At 46.3% G+C, this 15,460-nt stretch overlaps 1 protein-coding gene across 4 annotated transcripts in view; it reads right to left on the bottom strand.

Moving 5' to 3' along the window:
• Positions 1–15,460, bottom strand: part of CHCHD3 (coiled-coil-helix-coiled-coil-helix domain containing 3) — a 162,184-nt gene that overhangs the window by 32,551 nt on the left and 114,173 nt on the right. The gene's annotated exons all lie outside the window — the stretch shown is intronic.

Below are 15,460 nucleotides of genomic sequence, written 5' to 3'. Positions count from 1 at the left end.
TTTAAGGCAGTGTTTCTCAACCTTGACCATTTTAAGGCATGTGGACTTCAACTCCCAGAATTCCACAGCCAGCATTGCTGGCTGTGGAATTCTGGGAGTTGAAGTCCACATGCCTTGAAATAGTCAAGGTTGAGAAACACTGATTTAAGGGGTGGGTGTTTATTTTTCTTAAAGTCCCCAATGAGGAATTTGTACGTAACAATGCTTGAAACTGTCAAGCCAGGCCACAAGCAGGACGAAACCAAGTATTCAAGATGCTTTTTTAATTATTATTATTTTTTGTATTTATTAGATTTTGATCCCAACTTAATTACTTTATAAGTAACGCAAGGCAGCAAACGTACCTAATATTCTGTCTTCCTCCTATTTTCCCCATAAAAACCCTGTAAGGTGGATGGGGTGGAGAGGGGCCCAAAGCCACCCAGCTGACTTTCATACCCTAAGGTGGGACTAGAACTCACAGACTCCTGGTTTCTAGGCTAGCACCTTAATCACTACCCCCAAACGGTCCAAAGTCACCCAGCCGGCTTTCGTGCCTAAGGTAGGACTAGAACTCACCACCTCCTGGCGATTGGCCCAAAGTCACCCAGCCGGCTTTCATGCCTAAGGCAGAACTAGAACTCACAGACGCCTGGTTTCTAGGCTAGTACCTTAATCCCTACCCCCAAACTGTCCAAAGTCACCCAGTTGGCTTTTGTGCCTAAATCAGGATTGGAATTCACCACCTCCTGGCGATTGGCCCAAAGTTACGCAGCTGGCTTTGGTGCCCAAGTCAGAACTAGAACTCACAGACTCCTGGTCATTGGTCCAAAGTCACCCAGCTGGCTTTCGTGCCTAAGACAAGACTAGAACTCACCGCCTCCTGGTGATTGGCCCAAAGTCACCCAGATGGCTATCGTGCCTAAGACAGGACTAGAACTCACAGACGTCTGGTGATTGATCCAAAGTCACCCAGCCGGCTTTCATGCCTAAGGTAGGACTAGAACTCACCGCCTCCTGGTGATTGGCCCAAAGTCCCCCAGCCGGCTGTCGTGCCTAAGGTAGAACTAGAACTCACAGACTCCTCGTTTCTAGGCTAGCACCTTACTCACCATCCCAAGCTGTCTCTTTAATTAATTCAAACGACTGGACCGGGAAAAGCACACAATGCACCTTCTTTCCAATTCAGCTGCACGTTTTCCCCCCTCCCCGCTTTAGCTTGGATTTCCTCTTGGTACCTTTTTCATCGGGGGCCCTCTCCCTTTTGCCAGGTTTCCTCTTCTCCCTGGCTTTTCCATCATCGGCCCAAGGCCCCCTCTGTGGCCCTACCGGTCCTTGACGCTGAAGGACTGAGGATCTCCAGGTTTAGCTGAGTTTCCCAACTGAACTTCCATGACATCACAATGCCCCCAAGCCTTGGCAACCACAAACACACCCACAGCAGCAGAAGCCACCTTGAGTCATGCTCACAGCGCCCAAGTGACATCTCGATAAGTTAGCCAAGCCATTATTTTGGCAAAAAAGCAGCGTTTTCTGGCACTCCGTATTTATTTTATTTCTAGCCTGCCTTTTTTCCTTTTACAAATAATTCAAGAGGGCGAATGTCTCCAACACATCTTCTTCCTCCGATTTCCTAACAACAAGCCTATGGGGTGACTTGGGTTAAGACAGAGGATGGCCCAAAGGTACCCAGTTGGCTTTCATGCCTAAGGCGGGACTAGAACTCCCCGTCTCCTGGTTGACTGGTCAAAGTCACCCAGACGGCTTTCATGCCTGTGGCGGGACTAGAACTCGCCATCTCCTGGTGACTGGTCAAAGTCACACAGACGGCTTTCATGCCTAAGGCAGGACTAGAACTCCCCGTCTCCTGGTGATTGGTCCAAAGTCAACCAGCTGACTTTCATGCCTAAGATGGGACTTGAACTCACCATCTCCTGGTTTCCAGCCTGCTGCCTTAACCACTAGATCAGGGCTAGGCAACCTTGGCTCTTTTATGACTCGTGGACTTCAACTCCCATAATTCCTGAGCCAGCCATGCTGAGGGGAAAGGGAGAGGCTTCCAAGCTGAGCCATGCTGGCTCAGGAATTCTGGGAGTCCAAGTCCACCAGTCATAAAAGAGCCAAGGTTGCCTACCCCTGCTCTAGGAGGCTCACCACTTAGAACAGGAGGACTTAGGACAGGAGTAGGCAACCTTGGCTCTTTTATAACTCGTGGACTTCAACTCCCAGAATCCCTGAGCCAGCCTGGCTCAGCTTGGAAACCTCTCCCTGTCCCCTCAGCATGGCTGGCTCAGGAATTCTGGGAGTTGAAGTCCACCAGTCATAAAAGAGCCAAGGTTGCCTACCCCTGCACTAGATCAAACGTGCTCTCTTCGATTATCTATTTATTAAATAGATTTACTGCACATGGCCACCGAAATGACACGTGGTGACTCCAGGCAGCATAGAGCATTAAAAGGAAATTTTGGGCTCAGCGGCGGCCATTGAGATGAGGACTAAGTGTACTTTGAGCAAGGAATGAAGTCCCCCCTCGGTTTAATCTGCTTATGGGAAACCCTACCAGCAATGCTTGCTGTGACATCGTAGGAATGTGGCTTGTTCAGTTGTGGACATAAATTGTACGGTTCTGTATTCTGACAAGGCTGTTTTGTCGGGGAGCGGGCATGATTTGTGGTGGATATTAAGACAGACCGGTTGATTTAAGGAGGGCGGCATGGACAACTAATGTATCAAAGACCAGTGTGTTAGCGGTTGTCAGACACAATGGAGTGAACATCGTCGAGGTATGTAACCGATGATAACGTTGGTCCTCGACTTACGACGAGTTCATACCAGTCAGCCTGCCGAGGGATAGTCTCGTCCAGGATTCAGTTCCAATGGCCACCCCAGGGCCTGTGATCATGCGTCCGCAGCTAGGGCGTTGGCAAGCGTCCCGTGTTTATAGCCCTATGCAGCGTCCCACGCGTGACCGTGTTTCGCGACCGTTTTGCTGGGAAAGAAAAAAAGGTAGCATTGGCTTCCAGCTTTTGGTCAAACATGCCCGTAGTGAATCTTTGGTTTCCTTAACAACTGTGGCATTCTCTTTATGACCGTTGTGTTCGTTTTACGACCTCCGCAGAGAAGGTCAGTCACTTGGTTTTCAATCAATCAGAATAGAGCTGGAAAGGGACCTTGGAGGTCATCTAGTCAAACCCCCTGCTCAGGCAGGAGACCCTTTACCATTCCAGACAAGTGGCTGTCCAGTCTCTTCTTAAAAACCTCTCACAACTTCTGGAGGCAGGTTGTTCCACTGGTTAATTGTCCTCACTGTTGTGTTGGAGTATTGATGGCTATTGCTGGTCTACGGCCGTAATAAAGTTTATTAAAGTTGTGTTGGAGCACCCACTACTTCTGGAGGCAGGTTGTTCCACTGGTTAATTGTCCTCACTGTCAGGAAGTTTCTCCTTAATTCCAAGTTGCTTCTCTCCTTGGTGAGTTTCCATCCGTTGTTTCTTGTCCTGATTCTTTGGAAAAGAGGTTGAGCCCCTCATGATTCAACATCAAACCATGTTTGGAGTATGTCTTCAGACGAACTGAGGAAGCTTCTTGGAGAAGAAGGGAAACGCTTCCAAAGGAAGAAAAAAAAAAAGACCCAAGAAAGTTGAGTTGCCTTTTGGAAAAAGCACTTCGGAGACAACTATGATGGATTGAGAATCTCCATAGACATCAGATGAAACATAAGGAGCTACCACAGCCAAAGCCTTCTCCCCGTTCTTCTAAAACAGGACTCTCCAACTATCAATCAGAATAGAGCTGGAAGGGACCTTGGAGGTCTTCCAGTCCAGCCCCCTGCTCAGGCAGGAAACCCTATACCATTTCAGGCAAATGGCTCTCCAGTCTCTTCTTTAAAACCCCCCAGTGATGAAGCACCCATGTCTTCTGGAGGCAAAGCTGTTCCAGTGGTTGATTGTCCTCACTGTCAGGAAATTCCTCCTTAGTTCTAGGTTGCTTCTCTCCTTGATGAGTTTCCATCTGTTTTCTGCCTTCAGGTGCTTTGGAGAATAGATTGATCCCCTCTTTGTGATAGCAACTCAAATACTGGGAGAGTGCTATCATATTACCCCTAGTGCTCTTTGTTAGACAATCCTATCGAGTTCCCTTAGTCGTTGATCACGATGGCATTCATAGAATAACAGAGTTGGAAGGGACCTTGAAGATCTTCTAGTCTAACCCTTGTTCAAGCAGGAAACTCTACACCATTCCGGACAAATGGGTGTCCAATCTCTTCTTAAAAACCTCCAGTGAGGATCCACATCTTCTGAAGGCAACCCTTTCCACTGGTTGATTGACCTCACTGTTAGGAAGTTTCTCCTTAGTTCCAGGTTGCTTCTCTCCTTTATGAGTTTCCATTCGTTGCTTCTTCTCCTGCCTTCTGGAAAATAAATTGCCCCTCCCTCTTCTTTGTGGCAGCCCCTCAACTCGGTAAGCCCACTTGAGTTACTTGATTTACAACTTACGACCGTGATGGGAAGACTCTATGACAGCTCATGACTCAAAGGGCTACTGAATCTTCTGCTATGTATCATATCAAAATCACAACAACGATGATCAAGAAGCTAGAAGATCAAAATTGCAGGTGGAAGTTTAAAAACGTCCTGTCTTTACATCTACAGGAAGTCCTCCCCTTACAACAGTTCACTTAGTGACCGTTTAAAGTTACAATGGCCCGGAAAGTGACTTAGGACCCTTTTTCACCCTTACGACCGTTGCAGCCTCCCCGGGTTCACGCAATCAAAATTCAGAAAAGATTCGTATTTATAACGGGTTGCACCGTGTCCGAGTTCCTTCATGACTTTTTTTGCAAGTTTCTGACAAGCACAGTCAACGGATTGAAGCCAGATCCACTTAACAACCGTGCTGCTAACAACCGCAGCGGTTCACGTAAGCCCTGCGGCACGAAAAGTCGCAAAAACGGGGGGCCCAAATGCGCTTCGCAACCGTCTCGCTTAGTGACCGAAATCTGGGACCCCGTTGGGGTGGTGAGTCAAGGACATTCTGCGCTTGAGAACAGCTCAAACCGAGGTTCGGCGACCTCTCAAAAGACAAAATGCCACTCGGGAAGGTAACAGGACAAATATTGGATTATCTGATTTTTAATGATCGTAGCCTGGGCCTTACGCGCTCTCCGAGGCCGCGCTGACATTCGCCAGGGATCCGCAGAAATCATTGTTTAAAAAAAAAAGAAAAAACATTACGCCAAGGAAGAAGCAGCAGAATCCAATTGTGTTTCAGGCAGGCCTGCTGCCTTCTGCACAAATTATAATAAATTGTGGGGCCCAGGCGACAGTCAAAAGGCCAGGCGAAGATTAAACAGAACAAGTTGATCTCTATCTGGCCCTAATACTTCACCTGCCCGGGATATCCAGTTCCAGGCGCACCTTTGGTGGGGTAGTTTATTATTATTATTATTTTAATACATGACTGCTGGCCAGTCAGAAAACGAAAATGCAATCTTCCTTAGGTCGCTGACACACACAGAGACACACACATCGCAGCCCGCTTCTGGATTTAACGATGGGGCTCATCCTACGACAGTCCCATCCCGCTTGTCCCGATGCAAATAAAATCAATCGGGAGACGATTAGACACCGGCGGAGGGGACGGCGGTGGGCAGATGGACGGGTCAGCCGTTTGGAGATGACGGATGGTGCTCCGTCCATCGGCTAGCCGGCCTTCCGGAGGGGAGAGATTTATCTCCCTTCGGCCTAATCAATAAAGATGAACACAACAGTTGTAGAGATCGATCGCAATTTTTTATCATTTTTAAAGCGTGAAAGGCGCGCCTTGGACACAAAAAGTAATATTCTTTGCATACCGACTGGGGTTCTTTTCTCTCTCTTTCTTTCTGTCCTTTTTCTTCCTTCCTTTCTCTCCCTCCCACCGTCCTCTTTCTTTTCCCTTCCTTCCTCTTTCCTGCCTCCCTTCCTCTTACCCTCTCTGCCTCCCTCCTTTCCTTTCCCTCTCTCCTCTTTCCCTCTCTCCTTTCCTTCTCGTCCCCTTTCCTTCCCTCCTTTCCTCTAGTCCGTTCTATCCCTCCCTCCCTTTCTTTTCCCTTCCTGCCTCCCTCCCTTCCTCTCTCTGCCTCCCTCCTTTCCTTTCCCTCCTCTCCTCCTTTCCTTCCTTCCTTCCCTCCCCCCTTCTTTTTCCTCCATTCCTTTCTATCCCTCCCTCCCTCCTCTCCTTTCTTTTCCCCTCCTTCCTCTTTCCCGCCTCCCTCCCTCTTACCCTCTCTGCCTCCCTCCTTTCCTTTCCCTCTCTCCTCTTTCCCTCTCTCCTCCTTTCCTTCTCTTCCCCTCCCTCCCTCCCTCCCTCCCTTTCCTTCCTTCCACCATTTGCTACACATATTGAACAGCCTTAATCTGTCTTCGGACCAAAAAGCAGCCTTTTATCCATATTCATTTATTTATTTATTCTTCATATTCCGTAGCTACCCATCCACCCTCTGCTTTATTAGTTAAATGATATGGTTTTGACTTGGCATTCTACTTATGTGTGCTATGTATAGAACAGTGGTTCTCAACCTTTTTAATGCTGCGACCCCCCCCAACCGGTCGTAAGTCGAGGACTACTCAACCGTCGTAAGTCGAGGACTACTCAACTGGTGCAGCACCGTTTGCAGACTGGGACTTTTGGCGGGCTCAGCAGGGCAGAGACAGCCTGGACAAGTCCTATTGGCTTTTGAAAGCCAATAGAATTAGACTCTATTCAAGAGAGTCTATTCTATTGGCTTTCAAAAGCCAATAGAATAAAAGGGAGGAGCACAGCTAAGGAAAAGGGGGGAAAAAATGGCGGACTGCATTGTTTGGCGACCCCCGTGAAATGGTCGTTCGACCCCAAATGGGGTCCCGACCCACAGGTTGAGAACCACTGGTATAGAAGGTTTTATTTTGGCTTTTTCCCCGCCAAACCCTCCCCGCTCACCATTAAAGAAGAAATCTAGAACTATATAAATATGTTGGGTAGAAATACCCTGTTTACTTTAATAGGGCTGGCCGTTAAAAATTACATTAATGTCCAGTCTAACATATTGGCAGGAGAAAAAAACAGAGCTCAGCTGGTTAATTGAATCTGCCCCTTAATAAGGCAGTAAATTATGCCCTATAGTGCTTCCAGGTTGAAAAATACCTGCTCGGGAAATGAGAGTGATGCCCTATCCTGTATCCGTGAAGTAGAAAACAATATATATCTTTCACGTTTTCTACAGCAGGCCAGGAACTGGAGGTTAAGTTCTAAATGTAGAGAAAATTGTAAGGGATTCTAAATACTCTCGTCCTCTTTTTGTTGGTACACGCTTCCCACATTGAAGCCACATATGCTCAGCTGAAAGCTAGTTTTGAAATTTTCTCCATTTTAGCCAGGCTTGTGGGTAGGAAGGGGCAAATGCCTTAAAAATGGATTATCTCTCCCTCCCTCTCTCTCTCTCTCTCTCTCTCTCTCTCTCTCTCTCCCTACCTACCTACATGTCTGTCTGTATCTACCTATCTACCTACATCTAAGTCTGTCTGTCTATCTACCTATCTACCTACCTACCCACCCTATCTCTTTCTCTCTTTCATCCATCTATATAATCTATCATCTCTGTCTACCTACCTACCTTATCTCTCTCTTTCTCTCTCTCATTCATCTATATAATCTCTCTCATCCATCCATCCACCTACCTTTTCTCTTTCTCTCTCATCCATCTATATAATCTCTATCATCTCTCTGTCTGTCTGTCTGCCTACCTATCTAACTACATCTATCTATCCATCTATCTATCTATCTATCTACTTACCTACCTACCTACCTCTCTATCTATCTACCTACCTCTATCTATCTATCTATCTATCTATCTATCTATCTATCTATCTATCTATCTATCTACCTACCTACCTACCTACCTACCTACCTACCTCTATCTACCTCTATCTATCTGTCTGTCTATCTGACTACCTACCTACCCTATCTCTCTTTCTCTCTCATCCATCTATATAATCTCTCTCATCTATTTATCCATCCATCCACTTATCTACCTTCTCTCTCTTTCTCATCCATCTATATAATCTCTATCTATCTATCTATCTATCTATCTATCTATCTATCTATCTATCTATCTATCTATCTATCTATCTATCTATCTATCTAATCTATCTACCCACCCACCTATCTATCTACCTACCTATCTACCCACCCACCTATCTATCTACCTATCTACCCACCCACCCACCCACCCACCTACCTACCTATCTATCTATCTACCCACCCACCCACCTATCTACCTACCTATCTACCCACCCACCCACCTATCTATCTACCTATCTATTTACCCACCCACCCACCCACCCACCCACCCACCCACCCACCCACCCACCCACCCACCCACCTATCTATCTATCTATCTATCTATCTATCTATCTATCTATCTATCTATCTATCTACCTACCCATCTACCCATCTACCCACCCACCCACCCACCCACCCATCCATCCATCCATCTATCTATCTATCTATCTATCTATCTATCTATCTATCTATCTATCTGCCCATCTATCTATCTATCTATCTATCTATCTATCTGCATCTATGATTGAAATGATATAGGGACTCCTGCTTGAGCAGGGGGCTGGACTAGAAGGCCTCCAAGGTCCCTTCCAGCTCTATTCCGATTATTATTAAATGGCAGCCACGTCTCTTTTCCAAGCGTGGTTAAAAACATGTAATTTAATAAAACACCCCATTGAATTCCGGTTTGGAAACTAACTGAGGAGTTACATTTTTCCGCAGCTACTAGACCCCGAAGATAACTAACAAATCAATCTTACATGCATGAATTTTTCAATCTACAAGAGGAATGCCCTCAAATGCGTTGCATATTAAGGGAGCTACATCCCTGGTGTAGGCAGGCACGGATCCAAACGCGCTTTCTGAAGATCTCATCTGCAAACAGCAGAAATGGGAGGCGTAAAGGGATTTGTAAAATGTTAGTAGCCTTCTCCCAACCTGTCAAGGTTGAGAGAAATTCCGACGTCTGGAACATTTTTGGACCTCGAGGCATTTTGCGCCCCTCAGCAAAGGATCCCAGCTTTATCTATACATCTAGTTCTCGACTTACGACAGCTCATTTATGACCGTTCAGAATTACAGCAGCACTGAAAAAAGGGACTTGTGGCCGTTTTTAGATTTATAACCGTTGCGGCGTCCCCATGCTGTGATTTAGAATAGAATAGAGCTGGAAGGGGCCTAGGAGGTCTTCTAGTCTAGCCCCCTGCTCAAGCAGGAGAAACTATGCCATCTCAGACAAGTGACTGTCTGGTCTCTTCTTAAAAACCTCCAGTGATGGAGCGTCCACGATTCCTGGTGGCAAGCTGTTCCACTGGTTAATTGTCCTCACTGTCAGGAAATTTCTCTTTAATTCCAGGTTGCTTCTCTCCTTGTTTAGTTTCCAATAATTGTTTCTCGTCCTGCCCTCTGGTGCTTTGGAGAATAACGTGACCCCCTCGTCTTTGGGGCAGCCCCTCAAATATTTACATTTGTATGTTTGACAACTGGCTCGTATTTATGACGGTTGCCGTGTCCCGGGGATCACGTGATCCCCTTTTGCAAGCTTCTGGGGAAGCCAGATTCACTTAACAACGGTGTTACTCACATCAACACCTGCAGTGATTCACTTAGCAACTTTACAGCCCTATGTAAAGCGGTATACACAGTCAGCCAATTGCCCCAAGCAAAGCAAAACGGGGCGAGATTAACTTAACTGCCTCGCTTAACGACACAAACTTTGAGCTCCATTGTAGTCACGAATTGAGGATTACATGCAGCTCCCCCATTTGCACCAAAACGGTGTTTCTTCTTCTACCAGTCCCGAGGCTACACTATAAATCTAATAAATACGTACATAGATACAGATGCATACGTACAATAACCTTATATGTGATTTTCTTCAGACTGCCTATAAAAGAGAGTGCAAACAGCTCTTGGCTCAATTTCCAGAGGGGGGAACATCTGGAAGATCAAAATCCTGAAACTCAATACATTTCCAAGCCCTGCAAACAGGACAGCCGTATTTCTTAGTAGGATGAGAAAACAAGCAGAGCTGAGCCAAGCAATATTGTGTCTCAAAGAGGTTACAGCTCTCCTTAAAAAGGCCTTTCATTCAATAATTCAGAATTAAATGGTCCCGACTTCAAGATTAAAGGCTGGACAATTATCAATCCCATCCAACACGTAAATCAAAATGGGGGGGGGGAGGAAAACCTCGGTGTTTTTTCCACTATTTTAATGGAGAAGAGGGAGTCAACCTATTCTCCAAAGCACCGGAAGGCAGTGGTTCTATATTAAGGCGAGAAAAAACAATGGTTCTATATTAAGGCGAGAAAAAAACCAAATGCACAGGTATAGTATAGGACTATAGGTAGTACCTGGATCAATAGTAGCAACTGTGAGGGGGATCTCGCAGTCCTAGCGGACAATCACTTAGATATGAGCCAGCCGTGGGCTGCAGCTGCCAAAAAAGCCAACACAGTGCTAGGCTGCATTAACAGAGGGATAGAATCAAGATCACAAGAAGTGTTAATACCACTTTACAAGGCCTTGGTAAGGCCACACTTGGAATCCTGCATGCAGTTTTGGACACCACGATGGAAAAAAGATGTTGAGACTCTAGAAAGAGTACAGAGAAGAGCAACAAAGAGGATTAGGGGACTGGAGGCTAAAACATATAAGGAACGGTTGCTGGAATTGGGCATGTCTAGTTTAATAAAGAAAAGGACGAGGGGTGACAGGATAGCAGTCTTCCAGTATCTCAGGGGCTGCCCCAAAGAAAAGGAAGTCAAGCTATTCTCCAAAGCGCCTGAAGGCAGGACAAGAAGCAACAGATGGAAACTAACCAAAGAGAGAAGCAACCTAGAACTAAGGTGAAATCTCCTGACAGTGAGAACAATTAACCAGTGGAACCACCTGCCTCCAGAAGCAGTGAATGCTCCAACACTGGAGGTTTTGAAGAAGAGACTGGACAGCTGTTTGCCTGGAATGGGGGTTGGACTAGACAACCTCCAAGGTCCCTTCCAACTCTATTATTCTGCTATTTTTATAAGCCATCAAAACACATTTAAAGTTTGGCAGTTAAACTTATTTTAAGCCCGACTGAAGATGTCTAAAGATATGTCTGTTTATCTGTCTCGTAGTAAGATATCCGTGCTTCATTTCACTGCCTGGCTAATATTTGGAAGCGCTCAAGAAAAATGAAAATATTTCATCAAAGGATATACCTATTTCAGCAGCCTTGTAGCAATTCATTCAAGCATCTCATCTGCATGTAATTGAAACGCAATTCTGTTTAATACAGGGACGTGCTCCGTCTTCAGCACGTGGTTCTGCACACAATGATACTTAAATATTCTTTGATGATAGGATGCCTAATCAAAGTCAACTATGTTTACAACTGTTCCCCCTGTCTTTGATAATTGGCAAGTGGGAACTTTTTTTATTTTGCATTCTTGAATAATATACGCGTGGCAAGCTGCGAGCCCATGAGCAGAAATGGCACATCTATAACAATGCCAGGCAGCTACTAAACTTTCTCCCGTGGGACGCCGGCTGATTCTGCACCTTCGAATCGGGCTGAAGAAGAAATAGGCGAGGATTTAATTTGCCGTTTGAATGAAATTGGCACAAAGGGGTGAGTTTTTGCATTAAGGAGAGCCGTTGCAAAGTGGAGTAGGGTTTAATGCCCCTAGATCAGACATGTCAAACACAAGGCCCGGGGGCTGGAGGCAGCCCGCAAAGTGGTTTCATGTGGCCCGCGAAGCCATCCTGGAAACAGTGAGGGAACGGCCCCCGCTGCCTTGGCCCTGGCCCAGGCTGGCCGGGAGCCAATGTACAATTTTGTGGTGCCCATCTATGCTGAAACACATTCAGTCTTAGCTCCACACGACCGTCTGGAATCAGCGAGGAACCGTCCCCTGCCGCATCGGCCCCGTCCCCTGGGTGCATGCTGGGGAGGGGTCAGCCTTTGTGAGGAATGAAGAAATGGACCATGCCTTGGCGCTTGCCCCGGTCCCACCCCCTTCTGCCAGAGACCCTCAGATCTGCCCCACTCCTGCCCAGGCCCCCACAGGCCCCCTTGACGCGAATGATGTAGAGCTGGCCACGCCCACCCAGTAGCTCACACCCACTCCATCCACGCCCACCCAGTAGGCCGCACCCACCTTGGCCATACACACCTACCCGAGGGCAACCACAATGCTGATGCGCCCCTCAATGAAATTGAGTTTGACACCCCTGCCCTAGATGTTTCTTTTAAGGGTCTCCTCCATGAGCTCTAAAACTTATGGGGTCCTTGGTGCTCTCTGAGCTGGGTTGTTTTCTTGTGGACGTTTCATGACCCAACTACGTAACATCATCAGTGGAAGAAGGGGCTTGTGCTGCATATAAACAGAGCGCAAACTCCACTCCCTTCCTCAATGAGGACGTTACTTAGTTGGGTCATGGAAGGCTTGCAAGAAAACCACCCAGCTCAGAGAGCACCAAAGACCCCACCGTCCTCCTCCTCCTCCTCCTCCTCCTCCTCTCCAGAAACCCCACTCCTTCCTAACACTGATGACGTTACTTAATTGGGTCATGAAATAGCTCCAAGAAAACGGCCAAGGACCCACAGATATTCCCTTTTGGGGGTATTTCTGAAATCTGACATCAAGTCCCCTTTAAATCTCCTGGTGATTTTGGCCCAAAGTCAGCTGGCTTTCATGGATAAGATGGATGGAGGGATAGAGCCTTTTATTCAGAGTTACCTGAATCATGAGATGGGAGAAAGAAAGAAAGAAAGAAAGAAAGAAAGAAAGAAAGAAAGAAAGAAAGAAAGAAAGAAAGAAAGAAAGAAAGAAAGAAAGAAAGAAAGAAAGAAAGAAAGGAAGGAAGGAAGGAAGGAAGGGACAGAAAGGAAGAAAGAAGGAAAGAAAGAAAGAATGAAAGGAAGAAAGAAACAATGAAAGGAAGGAAGGGAGAGAAGAAAGAAAGGAAGAAAGAAAGGAAGAAAGAAAGAAAGAAAGAAAGAAAGAAAGAAAGAAAGAAAGAAAGAAAGAGGGAAATAGGGAGAGGCAAGCAGGCAGGAGAGGAAAAGGAAGGAAGGAAGGAGAGGTAGGTAGGGAGAAAGAAAGAAAGAAAGAAAGAAAGAAAGAAAGAAAGAAAGAAAGAAAGAAAGAAAGCAGGAGAGGAAAAGGAAGGAAGGAAGGAGAGGTAGGTAGGGAGAAAGAAAGAAAGAAAGAAGGAAGGAAGGAAAGAAAGAAAGAAAGAAAGGGAGGGAGGGAGGGAGGGAGGGAGGGAGGAAGAAAGGAAGGAAGGAAGGAAAAAGAAAGAAAAAAGAAAGAGGGAGGGAGGGAGGGAGGGAGGAAGGAAGGGGAAGGAAGGAAGGAAGGAAGGAAGGAAGGAAGGAAGGAAGGAAGGAAGGAAGGAAGGAAGGAAGGAAAAAAGAAGGAAATAGAGAGAGAGGCAAGCAGGCAGAAGGAAAAGGAAAGAAGGAAAGAAGGAAGGAAGGAAGGAGAAAGAAAGAAAGAAAGGAAGGAAGGAAGGAAGGAAGGAAGGAAGGAAGGAAGGAAGGAAGGAAGGAAAGGAAGAAGGCTAGAAGGAAGGAAGGGGAGGTAGGTAGACAGGGAGAGAAGAAAGGAAGGAAGGAAGGAAGGAAGGAAGGAAGGAAGGAAGGAAGAAGGAAAGAATTAATTCTGGGGCTTGAAGCCCACCCGTCATAAAGTGGCCACAGCTGCCCACCCCTCTTCCAGATTTGCAGCCCTGAACAAGCCACAGCAGATGAAAGCAATTTATTTATTCGCAAGGAAAATAAGAACCGAGTTTCCCGCTTGTGGTCCTTGCTTAAAACAGCAGAGTACAAAGGTGATTTATACACATTTCTGGGACAGGCGGGTGTAAGGGAGCCACAGAAGGAGAGAGCCAAGGAGAAAATAAAAGGAGTGAGCGTGAGTTGACTTCTCAAGCAGAAGACAAAAAGAGAATCGAAGGGATTCAACTGCTTCCTTCTTCAGCAGTGCTGATGCTAATAGGTACAGCATGCTTGAGGCACCCTGATGCTGAGAGGGGAAAAAAATCAAGGCAAATTTGGACACATGACAAAAAGTGAAGGTTTTTTTAGGCAAAGAGAAGGGGGAGGGGAAAGCATTGCTTTAAAAATGCAATTCTACCCAAAAAAAAAAAGGCATACTGTCTTCCAGGTGGCTATCACCATCTAGAGCAGGGGTCCTCAAACCTGGCCACTTTAAGACTTGTGGACTTCAACTCCCAGAAGTCCTCAGCCAGCCTCCATTTTGTTTGTTAGATTTAAGCCAGGGGTCTTCAAACATGGCCCTTTTATGATTTGTGGACTTCAACTCCCAGAATTCCTCAGCCGGCCTCCATTTTGTTTGTTAGATTTAAGCCACGGGTCTTCCAACATGGCCCTTTTATGACTTGTGGACTTCAACTCCCAGAATTCCTCAGCCAGCCTACATTTTGTTTGCTAGATTTAAGACAGGAGTCTTCCAACTTGGCCACTTGTGGACTTCAACTCCCAGAATTCCTCAGCCAGCCTCCATTTTGTTCCTTAGATTTAAGACAGGGGTCCTCAAACTTGGCCACTTTAAAACTTGTGGACTTCAACTCCCAGCCAGCCACGCTCTCTTTCTTTAATCAGTTTCCAACCATTGTTTCTCGTCCTTCCCTCTGGTGCTCTGGGGAACAAGATTTTGCAATTCTGCCTGTTTGGGTCATTCCATTGCAGGAAAGCTTGTCGGTGAGTTTTAAAAGGCCAGGGTTACGTCGTTACATCGAATAGGGATCGTAATACGTCGGGGGGGGGGCCTTTCGAGAGGGCAAAAGGAAAAACTGAAGCTGGAGACGTCACGCCAAAGAAAAGGACCGAGATGACAATATTTACAGAAGTTGTTCCAAGCTGTGCCTCATCACAATTAGGCAGAAATTCAAAGATCTCTCAGATTTTGTGACTGCCTCCAAATCCAGGGAGCTTTCTCAAATCAACGGACTCTCTTCAAAGACGGGGGGTTGTCTGTTCCGACACTCAGAAATGTGTTTTAGAAAAAGTAGGACGGAAGTGAAAAACTAGAAGGTAATTTGCGTCGATGGAAAGGCCCGGTTTTAACTGTACAAGAGAAGTAAACCAAAGCTGGCTTTGATCTGTTGTTGTCTTACCGCCAATCAATTTTGGTGGAAAGGAACCCAGGAGGAGACTTTTTGACTGATAGGAGACAACACGTGACACTATTGCAGCTGGACTTATTTTATTTCATCTGAACCTGCACTGTTCAGAAGATGGCACAGTGTTTTATTTATTTATTGGATCTGTGTGGCGGGACTAGAACTCACTGTCTCCTATGATTGGCCCAAAGTCATCCAGCCAGCTTTCATGGCTAAGGCAGGACTTGAACTCACGGTCTCCTAATAACTGGCTCATAGTCAGCCA

The sequence above is a fragment of the Crotalus tigris genome, unplaced genomic scaffold, assembly GCF_016545835.1.
Source record: "Crotalus tigris isolate CLP2741 ecotype Arizona unplaced genomic scaffold, ASM1654583v1 scf7180000024308.805542, whole genome shotgun sequence".
Taxonomy (NCBI): domain Eukaryota; kingdom Metazoa; phylum Chordata; class Lepidosauria; order Squamata; family Viperidae; genus Crotalus; species Crotalus tigris.
The sequence above is the reverse complement of the archived record's forward strand: the minus strand, read 5'-3'. Positions and strand labels throughout refer to the sequence as shown.